Source organism: Copidosoma floridanum, unplaced genomic scaffold (genome assembly GCF_036245765.1).
Source record: "Copidosoma floridanum isolate Cflo_tuat_1 unplaced genomic scaffold, Cflo_Japanese_pri ptg000017l, whole genome shotgun sequence".
NCBI lineage: Eukaryota > Metazoa > Arthropoda > Insecta > Hymenoptera > Encyrtidae > Copidosoma > Copidosoma floridanum.
The window spans coordinates 3,652,153-3,678,628 of record NW_028321894.1 but is presented as its reverse complement, the minus strand read 5'-3'; the positions used below and the strand labels follow the sequence as shown (position 1 = coordinate 3,678,628).

The 26,476-nt window shown below is 31.7% G+C and overlaps 1 protein-coding gene across 1 annotated transcript in view; it reads left to right on the top strand.

Annotated features, from left to right (window-relative positions):
• LOC106644845 (uncharacterized) overlaps positions 1-26,476 on the top strand; it is a 2,208,360-nt gene that overhangs the window by 1,207,375 nt on the left and 974,509 nt on the right. The window lies entirely within an intron of this gene.

Here is a 26,476-nt window from a genome sequence, read left to right as displayed (position 1 = left end):
GCTAATCCCTAACGGCATAAGAATATTTTAGGGTACCAATTTGAGAAGAATGATTAAAAAAACCTTTCTCCTTTTTTGTTTCTTCTACATCCAATGGTAGGAGAAACATAAGTCTTTTTGGATCGATGTTTGGTGTGTCATTGTCGCTTTTTGGTTATGTTGATGAAAATATCCTTTCTGTTTCATAAATAGTGTATTTCATCTTAAAAGTAAAAAATGTTTGGGCTTCCTCTCCTATTTTTAGTGGTTCATCGAGTTTTTTATGAACTGAATCACTATTGTAAATGGTGGTTATAGTTCAATGGGTATAACTATATAAATCCGGAAGTATGTGCATTTCCTTGATGTTTTCTTTATTTTCTAATGGTTCAATGACTTTATGTTGAGGATAGTTTGAGTTGCCTCTAGTCCTTATTGTTATTTCATAATCGGGGTTCGTCATGTAGCCTAGAAGGAAAATAGTATCAAATTACTATTGACTTATGAGTCGATTTATAACTTTTAGGGTATCGGGTGTGGGAGCATCAAACTCCGTGTTTTCATTATAGATCTAGTCTTAGATGGTTCAGGTGTTTTTTGTTTTCCTTCAATTTTGACATAAAGTTCAGTCGATTCGTGTTCTTTTGGGTCTAATTTTATTGTTATTAGGAGTTCTGCGTTTAGTGATTTTATGGTGTGTTTCATAAATTTTCCCGAGATACTATGTTTCATAGTCCATTTAAAAAAGCTTCTTGTTTCGCTTATGAGTAATGCTATTCTAATTATAATAATAATAGCTTTAATGATGTAACGTTTTAAAAAAAAAGAGAGGTTTGTTTTTCCTCTAACTTTCAGGCTTGTATTTTTTTCGTTTCATGAATCATATTTTTTACCTTTAATTCCTTTATCTGTCCACGCTTGTTCATTTAGGTTAAGTCCTTGAATCGATTTTATGGCACCGTGTAAGTCATTAGTTTCTTTTAAGAATTCATGTAGTACAGTTAAGTTGAAGCTCACTTCTACTTCATAGGTATATTGCATTTGAGTGATAATCTTATGTTTACTGGTTAAGGTTAGTTTGTGTGTTTTTCCCGTACATCCATCATTCATTTGTTAAAGACTACTATACCTTTTACTCTTTCTTGTCGATCAATTTTATGAGGACAGATAATTGTTAATTGTTCCTCATTAGGTGTCAAGAATAACCATGAACTATCAGCTGGTAAGTAAATCCATTGACTTTTGGTTTTCAGTGTAAACATAATTTATAGTATTAAAATACTTCTGTTCCAGGTCGTAATAACATAAGAATTTTACAATTGCTTATAGAATATGATTCTTTCAACGGTTCCATAGCCAAGCATGTATAACCATGTACTGTTTTATCACATTAATTGAATGTAATTTCGTTTTATCTTAAATAAGAATTATGGTCTACTGCTACTGCTAAGTAAGAATATGATGACTTTATACAGGCAGATCCATTTTGTCCAAGTTGAGGTATCATGACTGGATGTAGTCTATGGAGATTGTAAGAAGTTCGATCTACAAGTGGCAAATGCAATCTTACCATGGTTTTATTTTCTTGATGCACAACATCTAATTTGCTTAGAGTGCTTATTTCACCAGCATAAAGATTTCATATTAGTGCTACAAATTCTAGATTTTCTGCTAGATTTTTTACATCCTGGGCTACATTTCTAAAAATATTCGGAGAAAATAGCTTTGGATGTGCTTGATCTCTTTGTAGATTATGCAAGATGTCGATGAGATCCTCATAAGAATGAATGATGTGATTTAAGGTAGCCTTAGTTCTTCTAAGGTAAGCTAATAAATGTATCAGATATTTGTTGAAATTGAAATATTGTCCTGAAGTCAATATATCAGCAACTTGTTTCAAAATATGCTCATGGCATTTCGTTGTATTACATAGTTCTTTAATGCAGCCTCGAAAATATGGCTATTTTGTTTATACAATTTAATATATGTTTCTTTATCAATATGCAAATTGTTGATGTTAGTGTTTATAACGTTAATATTGTCTTTTGTTACTAAGCCAAAAAGTCCTTTAGCAATACTTCTAATAATTTCAAAAGGTGTTAGTCTTTTTGCTTGTATGCTAGGTGGTGGAATAATGTTATCCCCCACATGAGTTTCCACAGTACTTATAACGTTTAATAATGTTTCTTTAAGATTTGACAATCGCTATATCTTTATATTCAAGATGTACATTTCCATGTTATTACTGCGATTAGAATAACAACACTGTACGATACAATATTGGAAGGTTTCATTTAATCTTTGAGTAGGTGTGTGTTCCAATATAAATTTGTTTATATCAAGCCATATCACTATCTTCCAGTCTGCTCTTTTAATTTTTGTAGTACCAATTCGTTTATAGTATATTCTAGGGTTCATTTCAAGTGGATCTATGCTATAGTTGCCACGACTAGCATAGTTTAAATCTGCACAACCTTCAAGTACTATTGTCATTCAGGTGGCCAATATAATCCACATCGTTGTATTCTTTCCTTTTTTAAAGACATATAGACTATAATTCTTACAAGAATACTATTGTTGGGAAACTAATTTCAATTAATCTTTATAATTTAGTATGATTTCACCATTAGTTTTTTCAAGAAACACATTATTTTCTTCTAAAACTGTTTTCACTTTTAGGGGTTCATTATAATAGTGATCAAATTTATGGAAACATACTTTTTTGTTGACCCAAACGTAATCTCCTGGTTTAACATTTAGAGGCTTTAATTTTTTATTGCATCTTGTCTTTGCTTGTATTTTCATTTTCATTTGTTGGTTTCCTGCCGCAATTTGCATTCCTTGGTCGACTAATAAGATCTTGTAAATACAATGTGTATGTTCGTAATGTTGCATCTTTAGGTATTTTCAAGGGCAACCTGGCCAGTCTTCCAAATACAAATTCATAGGAAATGAAATTTGTTGCTGCATGTACACTTATGTTGTACGTGAAATCTGGAAACTTGGCTAAACTGTCTTCAGTTATCATAAATTGTAGAGTAAGTTCTTTAAAAGTCAGCTAAGACAGTATGACTTTGCTCTAGTAATCCGTTTGTTTGACGATAATATGTTGATGTAGTTACGTAATTGGTTTTTAGAGTTCTCATGAGTTGTTCCAATAAATTAGACATGAATGTAGCATGTCTGTCCAATAGAATTGCTCTAGGCATGCCGTAAACTAATATTAGATTTTGTACGAGTGCTTCCGCAAGCGTGCTTGATCTTAGGTCTGGTACAGGGACTAATATGAGGTACTAAGTCAAATTAAACTGTATGGTTAGCAAATGGCAGTTATCATTTGGTGTTATTCTTAGTTTACTGACAATGTTAATGGAAACCTCATCAAAAGCTTCAATAGGTGTATCTGTAGGCACCAAGGGTGCTCTTGTTCTTATTCGTTCAATTTTTTTCTCTTGACATTTGCTGCATTTGCAGACATAATTAAGAATATCATTTTTTATTTCAGGCCAATAAAATCGTTCTCTTTTTTTTTGGTAAGTTTGGTTTATTCCCTTATGTCCTCCAACAGGGCTTTTATCTAGTGTTTGTATTATTTTATTACTTTCTTGAATGTTTGAAAAATCAACCTCACCATATCAAACAGTAATTTGTATAGGTGTTTTATCGAAAATTGTTAAAAACATTTCTTTTATTTATCCAGGTTTTTATTTTTCTGTAAGATTTTTCCTTCTTAAAATTCAGAAAGTTTTAAAACTTCGTCTCAACAGTATTTTCCTAAGTGATTTAGAAGCTTTTACAAGATTTTCTGAAGTTACTTAGTCGGTAGATATTTTATTATTAAGGATTAATAGTATATTATGTCCTCTGTAAGGTGTTATAAAGATTTGGACAACCTTCAGTTTCTTTGATTTTAAATAACCACAGTCCAGTGCACCTATCGATCTCAACAGTCTTGAAACGGATGTGAATGGTTGACAACCTTTGCCAATAAAATGAAGTTTATTGTTTTTTTTGTATGTGAGACAATATTTGGTTGTAATAAGTTTCTTTATTAGATTGGCCCCATTTGCGTCCTTATAATTATTAGTACTACTGCTACTATCACTAAGACTTACATACACCTTTTCGTACGGTTGTTTGTTTCAATTTATCGGTGAAAAAGGGTATAAGTCCGATAATAGCATAAAATAAGGTGCAATACTTCGACTTACTAATTTGTTTGTACTGCAATTTATTTGTTTGTCGTTTTTACTCAAGTTATGTTGGGTTTCTTCTGTTATTTGTTCTAAATCCGGTGCTTTAGACCGTCTGTTTTTCGCAATAATAGAAGTACTCATGTGCGTTGGTGTACTAGAACTTAAGGGTATATTTTTCTGAATGAGAGGGGCAATTGATAATTTTCTAATCGTTATATATTTTCTTAAAATTTCATCTTCGTCAAATAGGGGTTCAAAAACGGTTGTACGTCTTGATAAATCTGCAATTTTTTTATCTAATACAGAATCATAAAAATTATCAGGATCATAGGTGTCTATTTCAGTTAATTTGTCTCAAATTTCGGGGTCCAGCTTATCTCTACTAGAAAATCTAGTTACTGATAAGAAATCCGTATCAGCTTGCTCAATTTTATAATTTTTGCTAGATTTGTCTAAAATATTCTTGAAGGCTTCGGTTAAGTTTCTTTGTTAACTTTTGTATTTCTTGATGGGTAAACTCATCAATATAACTGATCATAGTTTTAGGTTGGTCTTCAAAGACGTCATCATTTAAACCTTCACTGAGTGAGATGAGTGTAACTGTATTTGAGTCTGCTTCCTTTTCAATTAATTCTTGCTGTAATCCACTTCATCTAGGGTCAAAAACTGATGGTTGTGGATTTTTTTCTGACAATTCTTCAGTATCACTTGGATCGTGTTTGGAAAACATACTTGTCCTTGACGGTGAACCAAGGTTAATTATATCTCTGACTAGTAACTGTGGCATTTTCTCATTTGTGAAACTACTAGATTTCATTTCAGTGGTTTCTGCATTCAAATTCGCTGACGTGTACTGTCAAGGCTATTTATTTCAAAAAATTTACTTTTAATGATCTAGAATCTTTGGAGGTATTTTAAGTGAAATTTCTTAATATATTCGGTTGAGATACAGATGATGTCTGTGGTTGTGAAAATGTTTTCGTTCGAGTCCTATGAGTGATCACATTATGATCTAACTTTAGCCATTCCTTGTTTGTTTTCGAGCTAAGGGGTCGTCCCAGATCTCTGGCGAGTTAAGATACATCCGTTTATGATTTGGCCACTCTCCTAGGTTTTGTTATTTCCACCGTCTCTTTTAAGGTTGTTGGTAGTCTTTTAAGTTTGATCTCCGTTAAATAATATGTTCGAACTGTTCCTTTTCTCTGATTTTGTAACTCCGATTTCTTCTTTTCCTCTATATTCTTTTGACCTATTATCATAATTATTAGTAATGGTAATCTGTTGTTTATATTGTTCACTACATAAAGAAATGGTCCTACTGGACTTCTAGATAGTGCATCAGCATTGGTAATGAGTTTTTCTGGTTTGTATTTGACAGTGTATTCATAATCAGTGAATTTAAACATCCAGCACATTAAACTCTGACCGGGATCTTTTCTTGTATGCATCCAATTCACTGGCTCATGATCAGCTACAAAAACGAATCCATTTTCTAATAAATGTAAACGAAAATGATGCATTACGTATAGTGCAGCTTAGTATTTCTTTTCAGTTGTAGAATAATTTATTTCAGCTTTACTTATCGTATATTAAGTTGGCTTATTAATGTTTTTTTGTTTCTCATTAAGGCAAAGTTGTTTTACACTAATAGTATTTTTACTATATCCAATGGCATGGGGTTGCAGTGAATCTGGGTCGTTTAATTCATTATTTTTACTGTGTGTTTTTCACTTTAATTAGCTTCATTATTAGTGGGCTTCATGACATTATCACCCATTTCTGATAAAATCAATTTGTCAAATTTATCTCGAAAATAAGAATTAGCTTTGATGTCTCCAAATTTGTCGTATTTAGGAATTTGTGATGTCTCGGGCCAGCCTACGATGTATTTATTATAAAATTTTAGTTGGTCAATTTTATTCCTAAGGCACGCTGTCTTTTTATTCGTATTAAGCGTGGTAGCTAAAATTTGACTTTTTTGTGCTTGTTTCTTAAGTTTTGTTGCTTTTTGTTGACGAGACGAGATACCACACTTGTTTTGGTGACGAGATACCATACCTACATGTATACTCAGAGTGTATAGGTATGCGAGAGTGCTGCATGCTATACGCAGCAGCGTTGGTCTGAGCATTATTCTACGCTCACAGTTCATGCTTGATTGCACATAGCGCCGCTGCCTGGATCTCACCGCTAACTACTTGGCACGAGAATTCAAATTCAAAGTCGTATGATTTTTTCAGCAGACAGTAGGCTCAGAAATTCAAATTTAAAAGAAATCTTTGTATGTATTGGCTAATTGATGCCTAAAAATATTGGATAATGTTGTATGATAACATACACAAATAGTATACCAAGAACTCTTTTGAATTCAAATTTCCACACGCCTACTGTCAGTTGAAAAAATCATACGATTTTGGATTCGACTTCTCGCACGAAGTAGTTCTCAGTGGGATACAGTCAGCGGCGCTATGTGCGATTAAGCATAAACTGTGAGCGTGGAATAATGCTTAGACCAACGTTGATACGCAGTTTTTGCATGGGCATTCGTTTGTGCCCTCGCGACAGATGAGATTAAGAGTTTTTTATGTTGATTTTATAAATGAATATTAAATAAAAAATTTATTTATTTAAATACTTCATTTGACTTGTGTTGCTGCTATACCATAGTATTGTGTTAAAAAAAAACAAATCTAAAGTGCTAATAGAATTAATAAAAACATTGTTGTAGTGCATTCGTATACTATAGTGTAACTATATTTTGTATACATAATTACAACTGCTGCTCGTCATCACGTAAGTAAATTATTATTTTATTTGGTAAATTTTGTTACGTACATGATACGTACATAAACAAATGCAACACGTTATTGAATAAAATTATCTAAAAAATGAGAAACACGTGGGGTACATATATGTTTACAATAGTGTAAAATACTATTAGTATACGCATAGGTATATATCAGCTGTCTCTTTCTTCGGCTACGGAGACAACTTCCTGTTTTACCAACAATTACATTACAAGAATACAAGTTTGGCGCTATTGTTTGAAGAGGCGCTGCATTTAAAGTTTAAAGTTCATAAATTTTTACAAAATTACAGTAACTCTCGAAATTTTGGAAAATTAGGAAAATTAACTCTATGCTCATTTCAGCTAAGAATTAAAAATTATCGGAAAGCCGGAAAAGTAGGAAAACCTGAAAAATCGAAAATATACTCATCTTATTAGTGAATTGCACTAGGGACGTGATTCGATGGTCGAAAAATCGCTCAATATTATGGGAAAGCCAGAAAAGTAGGAAAACCCGAAAAATCGAAAATATACTTTATTTAGTAGAGAATTTTTCTGGGAACGTGAATCGACGGTCGGAAAGTCGCTAAAAATCATGGAAAAGCTGGAAAAGTAGGAAAACCTGAAAAAATATATATGCTACGAGTATAGCTTTAAAAAATCTAAATTTTTATTTTTTAATATAGATTTGTCTTGAAAATGAATGCGGATGATTTAAATGATGCTCGAAAAAGAAAAAGAAAAAACTCGATAGATGACTCCACTTATGAGGATAAAGTAGATAAAAGAAAACAAAAAATAAAAGAATATGATAATCGATACACAGAGAAACACCCACATAAGTCAGACTTGGTGAAACAAGCGAACAAAGATTATTGTAAACGATACAGAGATAAACGAAGAACGTTAAATTTATTATCAACTGACCAAACGTTTGTACAACAAAGTGTACCTCCTCAAATCGCTGGTCCATCTACCAGAGATGTGCCTTATGTACCTCTAACAGTAATACATTCATCTTAAATCGCTGGTCCATCTACCAGAGATGTGCCTTATGTACTTCCAACAGTAATACATTCATCTCAAATCGCTGGTCCATCTACTAGAGATGTGTCTTATATACCTCAGACAGCAATACATTCGTCTGGTCCATTTACCACAGAAGACATAAATTCAGAAATCATAAACAACGAGCAAATAACAGGTCCATCAAGCCATTCTGACGACAATCCTCCTATTCCCAATGTCGCCGATATAATAGTTTCAAATCAACCTCGCTCTCAGATTGTAAATGCTTCCTTACCTCATGTTCAGGTTCAAACATACTCTGCTTTTCAACGAAATTCCTCTGCGCATCGAGAATTTCAGAAAGATTTGATTGCAAATGAATTAGGCCTTGCTTGTGATGTTTGCGACAGACTGTGGTTCAAAAAGGATTTGAGTTACTTACAAAATATAGATACGACTAAAAATACTAATTTTATTAGACCATTGCTTTTAAATACTGCTTTACCAGAAATTAAATTATGTTCAACTTGCAACGCAGCAATTAAAAAGCAACGTATTCCACCGATGTCTGTTTACAATGGATTTAAATATCCACCTGTTCCTGCATCTCTAAAAGACTTTCCTTTAGACTTGGTAACCAAAAGGTTAATATCTCCAATAATTCTGATCATGCAAATTCGTAGACTGCGACATGTACATGGTCAATATGGAATTTATGGACTAATCATTAATGTTCCAATTGAAGTGAATACAATGGTTCATGTGTTGCCAAGGCAAGTAGATGATGATTATGCCATCACTGTTTATATTAAACGGAAAAAATTCACAAATCTAGTTACGTATATGGTATAGTAAGGAAAAAAAGCATAAAAGTTTGGTTACGATATTTGAAAGACACTCCTCTTTACACTTCCTACGGTGTTGCAGTTGATGATCGTTTTTTGAATGACAACAATGAATGCGAAGTTGCAGATGATATTGTCTTTGATGAAGATGGCGACAATGACATTTTAAAACAGATACCAATTGGCGAAAGTTTAATAGCTCAGCAGCAAACATTGATGTGGGACGAAAATATGTACTTGAGCATTGCTCCTGGAGAAGGTACTCTATTTTATTTTTGTTCTTTTCTTATTTAATTTGTTAAATTTGCAAAATAAACATATGTATTTGTTCAGGAAACGTTTCAATCAGTCTGCTACTTGATGAGCACGCTGAAGAATTATCTTTCCCACAAACGTATTTGGGACAATTTAGGCAACTCCGTCATGGTGTGGTTGCCACAGCTTTGATGATGGCAACCAGTGAACTTAGGAGATTTGGTAGACGAGGTGTAATCCCTCAACACTTGCTATACATGGCGATGAAAATCATAAGGTTTTGAATCAAACAGTCTCTTTCTATAGCATTCAGACATGTTGGCCAAGGTATTGTAATTACTAAAGAGCAAATACAGTCAAACGATTATATGCATAGCTGCATTGAGACCAATTTGGCATTTCTTCGCTCAATTCCGAATTCAGCATATTGGGCAGAAAGAAAAAGAGATCTTTTTGCATTGATTCGACAATATGGTAAGCCTACTGTTTTGTTTACTATAAGTGCTAATGAAATTGGATGGCCAAAGTTATTGAAATTGTTGCATAATTTGAAAAACAATTTGGAAATATCTGGAGAACAAGCTGCTGAATTGCATTACATTGAAAAAAGTACTCTCATTAATGAAGACGTGGTAACTTGCACTATTTATTTTAATAAGCTAGTCAATGTGATTATGAAAATATTACAATCTAAAAGGTTAAGTTCTTTTAAACAATACAGAGTTTTGCATTCCTCGAAAAGAATTGAATTTAAACACAGAGGTAGTCCACATGCACATATTTTAGCATGGTTAGATAATGCTCCTGAAGATGCTGTTGACAAGGATTACAATAAGGCCATCGATCTCATAAATTTTTTGATATCAGTATCAGCCACCAAAGCTTCTGGTAATATTAAATTACAAACTCATAGGCATTCTTTTACCTGCTATAAAGAAATAGCATCGAGAAAGCAACAAAAATGTAGATTTGATGCTCCATTTTTGCCTGTTAAGGAAACAATGATTTTAACACCTATGGAAGAAACAGACGATTGTTTCCAACACTACAAGGCGAAATACAATTCAGTTCGTAAAAATTTCTAAATCTATGACTACGATGATTTTACAGTAAAAATGATATTGATTCAGATGAGGAATACGTAAGGATCATTCGAGTGGGAAATAATAGACCACCAGTTTTTATAAAAAGAGAACCTTCAGAAAAATGGCATAATCCTTTTAATCCATTTATTTTTAATGTTGTAAAAGCTTATACTGATTTTCAATTTGTTACTGAAAAATAATCTTGTGCAGCTTACGTAGTAGAATACGTAAATAAGACTAATAGGGGCGTTAGTAATTTGCAAAGAAAAATCATCGAGGTTATGGATGAACATCCTAAATTCAATATTTCTGAAATTACTAAACATCTTAGTATCCATCTTTTGAACCAGACTGAGATGACGAGTCAAGAAGCTGCATGGTATCTATTGAGGAAGCCAATGTCAAAAAATTCAACTGCGATCGAATTTATACTGACTATATGGCCAATCGAAGATACAGAGTAAAGAAGACAATGAAGCAATTGAGGAAACTTGAAGACGATTCGATAGATATATGGAAAAAAAATTGGTTTGACAAATATGAGACAAGACCCGATGCTATAGAAAATGTTGCTCTTGCTCACTTTGTTTCTAAATATTACAAAAACAACAAAGGTGAATATGTAGAACGAGAAGAACCAAATGTCATACGATATCGTAATTATGACATGGCTATAGACTACAATGAATACAGGAGAGAAATGGTTACTTTTCACATGCCGTTCCAACACAAAGAAGCTGAAATTATTGTGGAAATGCAGTATATTCAACTATATGATGGAAATGAAGTACTTATACTTGAGAGAAGAAAAGAGTTCGAATCAAATCTGGATATCCGCAAGACGCTGGAGATCTGCAGAGAGTTATGTCGCGAAGATGTTTACATTAATGGAGAGGAAATAAATGAGGTTGTTGGTAGAATACCTGATGAAAATCTATTTGCCAAATTGTATGATAATTCAAATGCCGATTTAAATGATGATCTACGATTTGCGCTATTTGATAAGCTTGGGGCCATCCCTAAAAAAAAAGAAAACATTTTACCATATGAAGAATTTTATGAACTTATGCGCAAGGCTAACGAAGAACAGCGATAAATTTTGTTTCACACTATGCATCACTTGATATCGAAAACCGAAGAGATGAAAGATCCATTGCTCGTATATTTGTCTGGACCGTCTGGAAGTGGTAAAACATTTGTAATAAAAGCGCTTATGGAAATTTACAATAGATTTTCGGATACTGATAAAATTTTTAATGCATATATTGATTGTGCTTTAACCGGAAAAGCTGCTACAGCCATAGGTGGCACAACGGTGCATAATGCTTTAAGTATAACACTGTCAAGGTTAATGCCCCTTAACTTTGGAAAAGCTCAACTATACAGAGCTCTATTCCAGTATGTTAATGTTGTTATCATTGATGAAGTAAGCATGGTTTCTGTAGAATTATTACAGCAAATTGACGCACGTCTGAGGCAAATAACTGGCTTGCTTTTAAAAGATTTTGGTGGATTGGATGTAATCCTTATCGGAGATTTGTGTTCATTGCCCCCTGTAAAAGTTACGCCAATTTTCAAGGAAACTGAAAAAAGTATTTCAGGCGAAGCACCTTGGCGAAAATTTAGACAATTTGAACTCAAGAAAGTGATGCGACAAGAAAATATACTATTTTCTTCGATTTTTACAAAAATAGGAGATGGAACTATTTTAACAGAAGAAGAATTGAACGTGATTGAATCTAGATTTGTTACTAAAGAATATGCGCAATCTGTATGTCCGGAAGGAACAAGACTTATGCTTACAAATATTGCTGTCAACGAATACAACAATATGATTTTGAATAGTTATCAAAATAGAATTATTTCATTGTCATCGGATGTTTTCGTTGGCTGTCATAATGCCGACCAAGAAGCTTATGTTAGACAAAAGTTACACAAAATGAAACCGGATGAGACTGGTGGCTTACCATACGAATTAATTCTAGTTCCTAACTGGCCTTATATGATAACTACAAATATTGATGTAGCTGATGGTTTATCTAATGGCACTGTAGGTACATCAATTCATATTGAATCAAATGAGAATGATGTGATTACAAGAATTTGGTTAAAGTTTCCAAAATCTGCTGGTCAAAAGCGCAAAACTTAGGCAACAAATGACATTGAACGCTTGGGAATCGACAAAGATGCTGTGCCAATTTCTGCTCAAACATCATTAATACCACTGAACAACAACAAAACTATAGTGGTAAAAAGAAAACATTTTCCACTAGTTTCGGCTTTGGCTATGACGATTCTCAAGTCTCAGGGAGGTTCTTTTGATGCTATTGTTTATAAATACAGTTGTTCTTACTCAAGAGAATTGGTTTATATAGCCTCATCAAGAGTAACTAGTATAGAATGTTTGTTCTTACTAACTAAAGAAGATACAGGAGTGAGCTGAAAATTTTATCATGGCAGAGTAGGAAACGCACCGACTGATGATTTAAACACAAGCAAAAACCAAAAGAGATCTACAACTTATCGAGATGATTTATCCATCGAACTGAAACGATTACATGACAAAAATTTACAAAATGTTACTAAAACATTAATTGATTTCATTTCTACAAAAAAAGGGTTATCTATTTTTTCATTCAATTGTCAAAGCTTACGACGACATGTACATGACTTATTAGTTGATGCTCTTGTTGAGAAAATGAGTGTGTTAATATTATCAGAAACTCATGTGAGTAACGAAGAAACCATTGACATTCCAAATTTCAACTTTATAGCAAGTTTCAAAAGAGACAATTGTCCAGCAGGTGAAGTGGCTATTTATCATCGGTCCGTTGATACTATGGCCACATTTTCTACAGATCATATGGAAGTGCATGCGAGATATACCAGTATGTTTAGCACTAATGTTTCAAATATTGGTGATATATGTATTTCCCGATGCCATTCTAATGGACAAACAATATTAATGGCTGCTGTTTATATTTCACCAAAACAGTCTCTTCAAGCAATACGAGAGTTTTTGTATTCAAATTTATTCATTTATTCTAAAGCTGCTTCCGCACTATTTATGATGAAAATCAATAGAAGATTTAATCATTACCGTATGATTTTGAGTAGAGATTTTAACATAAACTTTGCAGATGTCAAAAATCAATTATTAATTGAATTTTAAATCAATTACTAATTAATTTACATGAAGAATTTGATTTAACGATGTCCAATGATCGAAATCTTAGCACAACAAAATACAAAACCACTATTAATGAAGTTTTCACAAGGTATATAAATAGATTTAAATTAAAATTGCTCATTTCATACTTCAGTTACCATGGACCTATTGTTTCAGTTTTAGAATTTGATGAAAATCCTGATAATAATGATGAAAATGCTGATAATGATGATGTAAAAATTGTTGAAATTATGAATGAGAATTGATAAATTTTGTATTTACTATTGACTAATATTTACTTATTTAAATAAAACCACTTCTTTCGAATATAATTCCTATACCTATTATTATACTTCATGTCCATTCAAAAAGTGCCCACATTGCTTTGATAAATTTCTCATGTTGCGAGCACACCTAAAAATACTCACCCAAAAAAGTGCCCAACGTGCCATAAGCTTAAGTTTCCACTTCTGCCTGCACTCCCGGAGTGCTACTTGCCGCTTTTATATTTACTATGGTTATACATTACTAAAAAAGATGCACTGTGACATAATACAGGATAATATTGAGTATGCTGTGTGTGCAACGCGCAATTTATGTACCTATGAATCATGAATAAGGCAAGGGGAAATTATAAGAAGTCTTGAATTATTAGTGAATTTTCAGACTTTTTATTATTTTCCCTTTTTTTTAATTTTGAAAGTTTCGTTTTCGCAAAGATTATTAAATAATCGAATTCTTTGTTGATTTCTGCTTTCAGATTATTAATTTTGCTTTCTGATAAGTCAGTGTTTAATTCGTGTAAATTACGAGAATTTCGTATTTGATCATTAATTAATTCCAATCTTTTTTCTGAAACATTTTTCTCTCTCATAAGCTCCGGCACAAACAATTTTTTACCATTTTTTTCACTTTTCTTATTACTCGCAAAACTATGTGGCGGGGGTCTTATTAAATATTATTTAATAAACAATCGTGTGTGCATAAGTAAAATTTCTAGCTTATATCAAATCCTAACTCAACTTTTGACAATTTTTCTTCTACAACTAACAGTATTAAGTGCGAATATGTTTGTGTATTTGTATTTGTTATTTTGATAGATGGCTTTAAGTGGCAGATCTAGGGTAAAGAGTGTCCACTACTTCAGCAGAACTATTGGGGATACATTGCTCTGGTTAGCAGATTTAGGATAGGAATAGAAAGACCGCTCTGATTAGCAGATCTTAGGTAAAGAATGTCCACTGCTAAAGCAGGACAAAAGCATTGAACAGTTCTGGTTAGCAGGTTCAGGATGAGGATAGTCTATAAGTTCTTTCTCGTAAGTGTTTAGTATAAGAGATCACCTTTTTTTTTTTATTTTTCTACTGTTATTTAAAACACATTATTTTTTTATTTTTTTCTCTACCTTTTCATGTTTATTTTACAATTTATTTATCAAGTTATTATGATTTATAATTTTTTTTTCACTTGTTTTTTTTTTGTTTTTTTTTTAACTATAACCAAGTATTGCATCTACTCAAATCTCCACACAGGCAAAGCATACACGCATCTGTGCACGCTGCACTATATGGGGTGTTACGCATCATCCATAAACATGCTTCTTTGAATGGTGTTTATTGTTTCTTTAAAAATAGCACTAAGAGAACTTGTAACAAACAAACAAATAGCTGGTAACCTTAACCACGCTCTGCTACCAATTTTCGTTAAATACTTAATTGTAATTATTTAACATTAATATCCAGTAACAGCTAAATGTTTGTGGAGTTTAGTCTCACGCTCCCTGACGGGCCGTGGGACCAGCAGTTTGTCCAACTATTCGGTTGTCTACTTTCCTTAGTGTAACGTGATTTGAGATTTGTTTATGTGAATGTGTATGTATTAGAATAATAAAGAGTTAAATACCTTGTTTTATTCTGTTTGGTTGTATTAGACTTCGTTGCTATCAGTCCATCGTCCAACGGTTTTTCCCCCTTTTTTATCTATAGTCACTTCAGGTAAATTGGTTTAACAATCTTACTCACTTTTACTTTATTCGCTTTGTTGTTAATTAATTTTTTTTTATTTAATTCAGATAAAAATTGATTATACAAAATGATGAGGGATAAAAACAGTCAGTCACTATTTAGCAAGCTACCTGTTTAACGAAGTACTGCACTCGATGAGCGGCAGTGGGCTACTAACTAAAAATGCCGTGCAAGCAAATGCACCTTGCACGAAGATTTAGTAAAACTTCTTCGTCTTACTTGCTATGGGGCCAGTACTTGCTGACTTTATGTGTTTAGGCTTTGTGGCTCGCTTCGATTGTCACTTGACACTTCCGAGAGCCACGAAGTACACAGTCAGCTTTGTTAGGTAATGACTTTCATCAAATATGACTCTATTGAGAGTTTTAAAATTTTATCATAAGGAATAAAATAGAATTAGAATAAAAATTCATTTGTTTACGTGAGTTGTTACTTAACACAACCTCTTGTACCAAGGACCTTACTACAAAAAAGTGCGTGTTGGTTATCTGCTAACCAGAGAGTAGGACAAGACGCTCGCTCAAAAGGAGCTCAAGCAGTTTCGTTCAAAAGAAAAATCAAAAGTAGGGCTAACACACACACACTAACACACACCAAACTAAAGCTCATACATTTTTAACATTGAGAGGAAGAATGTAAGATTCCAATTATGTGTGCCCATGTGAGCTCCCTGAAGATCTCTCTGACAGAGAAGCCTGCTAAGCCGTGACTGTTGCGCGCCTTTGTTTAAGTCATGCTTACCTGAACAGAAGGAAAAACTCGTTATTTAATTCATTGAAAACTGGCTTAGCAGGTGATGTTTAATCTTAAAACCTTTTTTTTTTAATGTATCTCTATAAAATAATCTGAATCAGCTATGAACCTAAAAATTAGGGTCCTTAGCACCTTTTAGCCACTGTTTTGTAACAAAATGTGTGTAATTGACACAAAATTACTACTTGAATTGTATACTAAAATGCAACATACTTGTATAATGACCTTTTGACGTACTATCGTTATGATACACTTTACTTGCATCCTGACACTTTTTATCATTTATGGGTTCTTTAAATCCGAGTATTGCTACTCAGAGTTAATTATTTTTATAATACATTTATCAGTTTTTTTGTGTACTATTTATTGTACAACGACTACAGCATCACTTGATGTTATTTCTACCCTCCTAATTTTTTTTGACTGACATCCTTTATCATAACAACTTTCTATTTTTTGACAATTTTTAATACTGTAACTCATAATTTTTTAAAGTATACAGCTTTTAAAATTTTGTAGCTAAGGAAACGTTACATTATGAAAGAACGTTCTGTTATTGCTTCACTTTTTTTAGCCAGCACAGCTTATTGTTATGTTTTTATTAAGATGCCTGCAGAACTCGAGCAAACTTCTAACTGTGGTTCTAACATGTAACAACAAGTCATGCTTAAGTTGAATATTTTTGTACTGTAACTGTAGAGTAAACAGAGAGATAGAGTAGAGGTTTTCACTTATTTCGAAGATTTCTTATGTTCGTAAGTTAACAAAACTATGACAGTGTTAAGAAAACTTATTTATTCATTATCTTCGCTAAAAAAGCGTTCAAATTCATAATGTAAGGTATAGGATTAGATTACATTCAGGTAGTGGCAATCAGCCAGTGCTGGTCATATAGTTCTTGTGCTATGTTCACGTATTGTCATAATTTATTTATGGCTCTCATAATTGTTAATCAGCTGTCAGTGCCATGTAGAGGCTAATTTTATAAATTCTAACTTAAAATAAGATCTTGCACGACAGCACAATGAAAAACTTCTAAAACTCGCCTACATAGCGCAGTTGCTTCAGTTGATAAGATAAAACTAAGACTTGTAATACCACAACATTTTAATAATAAAAAAATACTTCAGATACATTAACTAAACAAAAAAATCTTTGTTACAACATTTAAAATACATGTGGAGACTTTAATAAAAAAAAAAGTGTAGCATTTAATATGAGTCAGTATTTTAATTTGCAGTTAAATGAAAGTTAAGACACTAATTACGATGTTAAATAAGAAGTACTTTATTTATTACTATGTGCAGAACTAGCAAAAGTAAGAATTTGACTAGTCCTCGCTATTTACAAAAACAAAAACCTTTTAAAAGTTACAAACTAACTTAAAAAAACCTAGTTCTAAAGTTAAATAATTGTTAACTGTCGCAAGTCGACACGCAGAGACTGTGGGGAAAAGTGCCCTTCTTATTAGGGTTGGGTTTCATGGTAAAGGTATTGCAGATTTACTTTCAACTAAGTCTCGTAAGGTTAAATATACTGGTTCTTTATTGAATTTGAGGTTTGTAAGTAACTTATAAGGTAAAATTTCAAAACGATGGTAAAAAAATATTTAAATAAAAGCTTCATTGCAAAATAAATGACAGAAGGTAGCATGTCTACTTCATTACCCGACAGATAAAAAATCTAAACAATAAAGGAAGACTTTGCTAACTTATCAATTTAAAAAATCTATTTTTGTTTTTATTCTACAGCTGTTCTTATAGTCGGGAAGTAGAAAAGCTTGGCCATTCTGTGTTACTATGCACATGTACACTATGATAAGTTGCATTCTGAAAAACCATCTTTTATTTCTTAGTTCATCCATCACTCACAAGGTAATAGGATCATCATATTGCACATAGCTTTTAAACCATTAGACTATAACTAGAAATCTGCACATGATAAATCAGTAAATGTAACAGCGAATACTTTAACTCGTAAGCTAATGTTATCAAGCTCTCGAGCTACAAGAACTGCTACTAAAACCACTGTGCTACTGTGGCCACATTTTTTTAATACTTACAATTAGTATAGATTCTGTTATTTGACAATATTAAACAACTTAAGTTTAATAAATTAAAGAACAATAAATAGTTTAGTAAGTTCAACACTAGAAAATTTTTAAAAACTTTTAAATAAACAAATAAACCGTCTCTGCATAGAAATCAGAAGAAAATCCAAAATTTTTCTTAACTGAACTTAAAACAATAATTTTATTCATATAATATTTTCTATCTACCAGCTACAGGTATCAGAAGTCTATTCTTGAGTCACTAAAGTACAGGGCTGTCTACTGCACTTGCCTTTAGAAAAAATCGTAAGTAAGGCTTCAGAAGTAATAGTACCCTTACTATTTAAAATAAATCTTCTCTGGCTAGGAATAAGAGATCCACGCACCAGCACATCTCTCTCTGTAAGATAAGTGTTCAGCTAAGTAAACCTGAGTGCTTGTTTTCAACAAACATTTTATTGTCTTTTGTTAAAAAAAAAACTTTTACAGAAAAAAAACTATTAATCAAAATAGTTTCACAGTATAATACATAACGAAAGCCTGTCAACGGTTTTGAGGGTTAAATTGAAATCAAGTATTCACAAATACTGAACAAATGAGAAATTTTTCGTAAGAGTTAGTGCACTTAGAATAAAAAAACTGTCATTATAAGGGCCCACAAAAATCCCCTATTTGGCAGAAAACAGTTCTTTTTTTATTTAAAAAAAAAAGCTGTAATCAAGAAAGTTATAAAAATACCTACTACGGATTAATGAGGCTAAATAAGATCTTAAATATTAACAAACATATTATTTATTTTAAAAAAATATTAGTCGTACTTTTCATACTTGTCTCTTTTCAAAAAATGTAAACCTTTTTATCAAATTTTGTGACAGTTTGTCGCTTCTAGCTTCTAAGAAAAAGCATTTAAAAAATTTTTTAATTATAAAAGAGTTATTGCAAAAATCAACTTTTTAAAAAATAAGGACTTTTTTATCTGAATACCATAGTTCTTCGTCTCTCCTATCCATCAAGAGCTTCAAATTTTTACCAATAGTTGCTCTAGCATACACAAGTATTAGGTGCTCTAAAGTTAACCAGCCATAAGCAATAAAAACTGGTCTAAATTATTATTATTTTTTTTAATAATCAAAACCAGTTTTTTTTTCTTTTAATTTTTTATTTATCATCGCTAATACCAGGACATTATTAGACAGCTTTTATTTATTTTCTTTTTAAGCTAAGATAACTGTTTTGATGTTCAAATTTACAAGGACATATTATACGTTTTGCAGTGGTCAGAATTATACATTTTTTAATTTTATACTTGTACCTCCAATAAAAAAAACATATTGCCCCTCAGTTGCATGGAAAAGTAAAAAATAACAAATGTTGAAATTAACTGTGCAAGATATACTTATTATTCTTGAGTACTTATTTATATATGTTTATGTATAAAAGTGACGTTGTGTGAAGCAACCAGGTAGCTCACATTCATAAATTTTTCTTTACGTAAATGCACGTACTTTCGCGTACAGTTTAAGGCCTAATGAATTTAAATAGATACAAAAGCAGTGGATAGTTGTATCAATTAAAATCATAAGAGACCCATTACTTAAGCTTATGAAATAATTTAACCAAAGTCTACGGGGTTTTATGTACGTAATAAAACAAAATAAACAATTGGTTATTGATTATCATCCCATAAAAATATAAATTTAAGCTGAAAATATTGTCTCACGCATGTTTAATGTTATACAGCTTGTAAAAAAAACTATTTAAATCTCCTTTCTTAATGGACCGCTCGAATTTTTTTTTTACTACCTCTGTCATCCATATTGATAGCAAATATTAACGAGTCAGCTTTATTGCTAACGTCATTATTACAAAAACGACAATTCTTTGAAAATGGTCTTAATAATGACCACTTTACCAGTGACATGACGCAGAATTTATGCGGCAATCGCCATTCATTTCGTATTAGCGCACCTTACAGAATTACATGTTATGCATGTTGAAATATTTTAAATGATGCTTTATGCAGCTAAAGATCTTGCTTTCACAGCTGTTTCCACATCTGCATCCTACAGTTTATATAATTTTTCCTAAAATCCTTTGATTTTACCTATATTTTAGTGACGTGATATTACCATTAGTAGTCTAATCTCATCGTTCAGAATCTGGTAAGTTTTCTAATTATGATTGCAGTTGCAGAGAATATGGTAAGCATAATCAGCTGTAGCAAAATTTAGTGTGTGCAAGACTTTCTTCATGGAATGATGACCTTGATGTTGACTCTTTAAACTGAAGATATGCCGAATCATTTGAAGTGCTTGCATATTTTAAAATAAAGCACAAAAATGTTACAATTCCGCATTCGGTTTAAGAGATATATGTAAATAAAACATTTTTGTCATATACAATCTTTAAATTTAGTAGCTGTAACATTCACTTACCATATATACCTTACAGATTTCAGTTTTGCCTTTTTTAAACAAGAAAGTAAGTACATCACAACCTTATACATTATGTCGATTGTCAAAAATGTCGTTCTGCTCTCAGTTGTTTCAATGATGACTTGAAGGTCAGTGCCTAAGCACACGATCAGTAAGAGCTAATTTTAGGAGTACAAATGAAAACTCCAAAAAATCGGGTGTAAGTTTCAGAAAAGTTTCGTTTTTTTTAACGCTAACATCATCAGGCTCACTTTTTTAACAAAAAAAATAAAAACGAAAAACACAACAATTTTTGTAAATTATATTGTAAGGCCACTGTTTATAAATATTGATAATAGACACTCACGTCCATATTGTTAAGACGATCGTTACAGACTGTTGGTCACCTTAAACGAATAACGTAAGTGTCGAACATTTATGTATTTCTATATATACATATGAACAATAAATGTACATTTCTTGCAAATATAGATAACGTGTGTACGTATTAAAAAGAGATCTAATAAAAACTTTATACATGTTATGGTGTTGTGACAAAAAAAGAATTGAAAAAACGGCTAAATGAACTCAAAAGTACAAGCAAACATGAACTTGTTGTCTCTTCACACATGAAAAAATTCAACTATAACTTTAATTTTCCTCAAACCAAAATACAAGATCATGAACCAAATAGACAAAAAAGATTAATATCAGAAATGCTACACGTACACTCGACTAAGCAAACAATAAATAAAGAAGAGGATACCTTATTTCTCAATAACATATGTAAAGTTCTTATTAGTAATCGCTTATAAATACGTACACACGTTATCTATATTCGCAAGAAGCGTACATTTATTGTTCATACGTATACATCGAAATACATACATGTTCGACACTAACGTTATTCGTTGAAGGTGACCAACAGTCTGTAATGATCGTCTTAACGATGTAGACGTAAGTATCTATTATTAATATTTATAAACAGTAGACTTAAAATGTAATTTACAAAAATTGTTGGGATTTTTTTTTTTTTTTTTTGTTAATAAAGGGAGCCTAATAAGGTTGGCGTTAAGACCAACGAAACGTTCCTCAAACTAACACCTTATTTTTTGAAGTTTTCATTCGTACTCCTAAAATTAGCTCTTACTTACGTGTGCTTAGGCAGTAACCCTCAAGTCAACAACCTAATATATTATGCAGTACCCCAAGGTACTATTCATAATTGGGACATTAAGAAACTTTGCAATTGTATACTTTTTATTCCTTTTTTTGGCTTGACGAACAGTATTTAATTATAAAGCGATAAAAAATATCTTAGTGATCCTAATACAACAGTGTTTTCTCCAAAAATTTGACAATGCCATGCTCTGTTAGTTACTCGATAGCTATTGTTACTATCAGTGTATCTGCATCTTTTATACACATTTTTGTAGGAAACTTATTCTTCTTTTATTCTTTACGAAAAGAAAAAATAATTTGTTTCTTATATTTATCGTCTAGAAAAAACTTGTCTTTTTAATAAATTATAAAAGTAAATATGTTAAACCTGATTTAAACAGCTGGTTTTTTATATTGTCTCAGTATGCGTTGAGCTAATTTTGTACTCATGTCCTTTAAGTATTTATCAAATACAAATCAGACTTTTAAGCAAAAGAATTAAATTCGTAGATTATAGAAAAATTTGTAATTTTTTACTATAGTCTTATTTAATGCCAATGCAACTTTGTAAAGACGAAATTCTTTATTAACAGTATGTACGTTATTTTGACTGTTAAGGGAGACTTGCATGTTTTTAAAGTTTCTGCAAAATAAAAATTGTTGAGTTTTTCTCATTTCTAATTAATCGAAGAGTCAAAGTGGTATGGGAGCAAGCTCATAGTTTAGGTACTTCTGCATGGCATCTTATGTTCTGACGGTTACAAAGATTTTTTGAATAATAAGAAGAATATATGTATTTCCTTTTGTATTGTTTACCTTAATCAAATAAGTGAGCTGATTTAGGTTTTTGTACTCAATTATCACTTACTGCGATCATTAAGCAAGCTTTTTACCAATGCTGTTGTCTTACAGTTTTGTTTCATCTGTAATGGCAAGGTTACAGTTAGTTTAGTTATAACCTTCTTACAAGTAAACGAATACGACACCGAATACCTTTAAGAAAAAAGCTGACACTTAAAGCAGCACAAAGAAGAGTTACCGAGGACTTCGAAATGTCTCTCGCTCATTACACACTCAGTGCAATTATTTAAACGTTCAAGCGCTGCTGCTTTAAGTTGAACTTGTAGTGGATTCTTACAACGCCAGTAGTGTTCTACTTAGCCATTTTAGTATCTTATTAAAGGTAAAAAAATTAAACTCAAATATGTTTAAACCTAAATCCTCTGCGAGAGCAACAGTTATTACAGTTTTGAAATAAATATTTCGTTTATTAATACTTTAAGGTCAAATTTGTCTACATTAATACGTCATTAGGATTCCTATAACTTTTAAACAAAACTTCTTTCGAACACAAAGCCTTTTTTTGGAAAATAAAAAGTTTTTTGCGCACCTGGACATTTATTTCCTATGCTCCCCCTAAGTTAAGGGTGTTACATTTTTAGTACATAAAATTCCAAGCAAAGTTTTTAATTTCTTCTCTATTTTTTAACACTGGATCTTAAAAGTTAAAAATTAATGTTAGGCTCCAAATGGACAGACTGGCCTACGTGACTACTTCTTAGACAGTAGTGTGTTCTATAGAAAAGTCATGACCTAGTAAACATTCATTTTAAAACGGAATATATTTTGTGTATTCAGTAAAGCCAGTTATACTATAGAATATTTTAACTAATCGTTACCGTAAAGGATTTCAGGGTGCCCATCCTTGTTTTATCTCGTTTCATCGTAAAAACTGGAAAAATTTATAAGACTGGTAATCAGATTGTAGCTACTGTTATCAATATTTAACTTATCAATATAATCAGTACGATGTTGTAAGATGATTTTAAGAAAAAGATTCCGTTTATTTTTCTCCACTCTGAAGTAATTTCTCATTCTTTGTCACTTAGAAGTAGTATCAGTAAGGTTTATTTATATTTCTTATTAAAGTACAATAACTTAATAGGCAGACAGTTTTCAATTATTATAATTCGATCACTTGAAACCTCATTATTCCATACCTTTTTTTTAAGTGATAACTTCTCCTCAAGGAAACATAGCAAAAAAGTTGACTTTTAAAATGTACTTCTGGATTTAAAAATGCATGCATAAAAATATACTTTCAACCTCATTTTAACAGCTAAACAGAATTTATGTAGTTACTTAGAGCTTACTTACCATCTGCATACTTAAAGTCACAAAAATTAAAGAAAATATTGTTGAATTTGTTTATTCATATGCTTTGTTTAAATAAGTTTCTAATAGACAATTACAAAAATATGAGTAGAAATTTTTTCTAATAAAAAAAAAAAGGAAACGTTGTTTCTACCCTTTGAGTCTACATAAACAGTCTATTTCTGTGTTTTTTCGTGACTACTTTTTAAGATTTAAAAAAATTAAAATAAACAAGGTCTACAAAGGAGAAAGAACTGTTGTTATAGTCTGCTAATCAAATGTGTTAATGTGAAAAGTGGAAGAGCCTTGAGTTGGCTTGCGGCTAGCTAGCAGTATGATCTGATAAGAGTTAGTTTTCTCCATTTATTAAAAGTTATTCTTATTACTACAATAATAATGAAAAAACTAACTAATTTGCCACTACATAGCTTGTTAACCACAAGTACACTCATTGCTTGTACTTCTTTTAAGTGAATAGGTCAATAAAAAGCACAGGTTCTGCAAAAATAACTAAAAATTCGTAATGTCTGATATAATGAGCAGAGTTAGGGCTCGTAAATTTGAGGTGTAAGCCTACTCCTAGCGCCCCTAGGAAACTAGGCGACAACCCGTGGTTTTCATTGCGTTGAGCCTCTGTGTTCCTTTTATTCGAATTTTGCTTTTCCTAGTCTTAATTTGTATTATTTTTATTAACGCGCCTTTCACTCGGAATCAGTTAATTTTCGAGAAAATCATGAACGAATCAAGGGAGATAGAGCATTATTTATAACGTTTAGTGTAAATTATAAAAATTTTCGTTGCGTACATACTAAAGAATATGAATTCGTAAGTAGAAGTCTTCGTTACACAAGAATTCGAGTAGAATCTAATTAGAGTAAAGTGTGCGATTAACACGTTGTAACAAAAAAAATTATGCGTTAGTATTTGCGAAGTCCCAAGGCGAAGACAGGCGCGACTTTTAAAGTTCTGGGAAATGCGTTCTACAAGAAAAATGTTACACTGTATTGTTTGGATTTCTATAATCAGCTTTGTTCTGACAGCATATCACGCGACGAGGTCAGTCTAACTTATTTTAATGTAAATATTAAACGTTCAATAAATTGAGTTTTCATTTTTGTTTAATAAAATTTTAGATGTTCGTGTCACTTTTGTTGCGATCCCAACCTCACCTTTATTAGATATAAATCTATTCATAGTTGATTCAAATAATTGGTCTACGAATGTCTCATAGGTGCAATTGATAGATGTAATTTATACTCGTTGAATCAACTACACTTTCTCGTTCACAAAACAAGAACTTGCAAAGTACACGTAGCTATTTTGGTCTGCTCTTTCTTTCTCCTACATGACTTTTTTTGCAATGCTTCCTTATCTCACAAACCATTACCCCTACAGTTATCATTAAATTTTTATTGTTTTCTAACCTAAACATCATAATAAGCATGGCGGCACCATGCTTCGAACTACCTGACAACTCAGCTTTACAGGAGCATTTACATACGATTTTGTATATGTCCACAGTTGTTGTCACAATAACATTTGATTCTTAAGGAGAGCACCGAACGAATCACATGTTTTCAGACAAAGTGCAAGTAATTGTAGTCTTTTAACTATATCTGCAGTAATACCAATATATATTACGTGATTTGCATTTGCCAGAGTCTCGCCTTTAATCTACTGTAAAGAACCTGGCTCCACGTATTTAATCACATCACTTTAATCAACTTAATAATATTAACTACAATTCTACAGATAATAACAGTAGTATAGACGTACACAATAATGAGATGATTTACATTAAATTTAAACCATTGGTGGCGGGACCAAGCTCAAGCTCAGATAAACTAAGCTAGGGGTGCTAGGAGTTGGCTTAAACCTGTAATAGAGTAATATACTACAATCGCAAACTAACAAATGTCGTAGGAAGTAAAAACAGTCACCTTATTAAACTTTTTTTTGAGTTTCCCATTAATAGTTTATGAATATGATAATAGGATTATTCTTTAGTAGAAGCTACTTAGTTACTTTACGATTAAATTTTGCTAATGGATTGTTGAAATTCAGTATCAAAATTTGAAAATGGACTTATTTTTTTTTTTTCGTATGTAACTTAATTTCTTTGTTATTAAACAAGACTTTAAATTTATTTAATGAATAAATGATATAAAATAGACAGACATTGAATTACGACTAAATAAATACAGTGCTTTCCATAGTTCTGTTTTTATTAATGCGAGGACTAAAAATGTCTTGAAAGTTGTTTTAAAATTAAGTCCAGCATTAAGATGACGCAAAAAAACGTGTTTTATAAACTACATTTAATGCCCTGTAAACTAAATTTTAGAAACAAATGGGTAGTATTTACTCTGATTATCTGAATTTAGCTCGGTTTAGTATAATTCTTACTCTTAAACAACGTCCATGCTATTTTTCTAGATGATAAGCTTACTGTTTTGATGAGCAATGAGTTACAAAATGCAACTAAAAATGTATCAATATGACACATACCTTGAATTACTTAAAAAGTATTATATCCTTAACCTTTTACAAGCATACTTTGAGAAGTTACTTAACACGTTGTATACATTAATGACA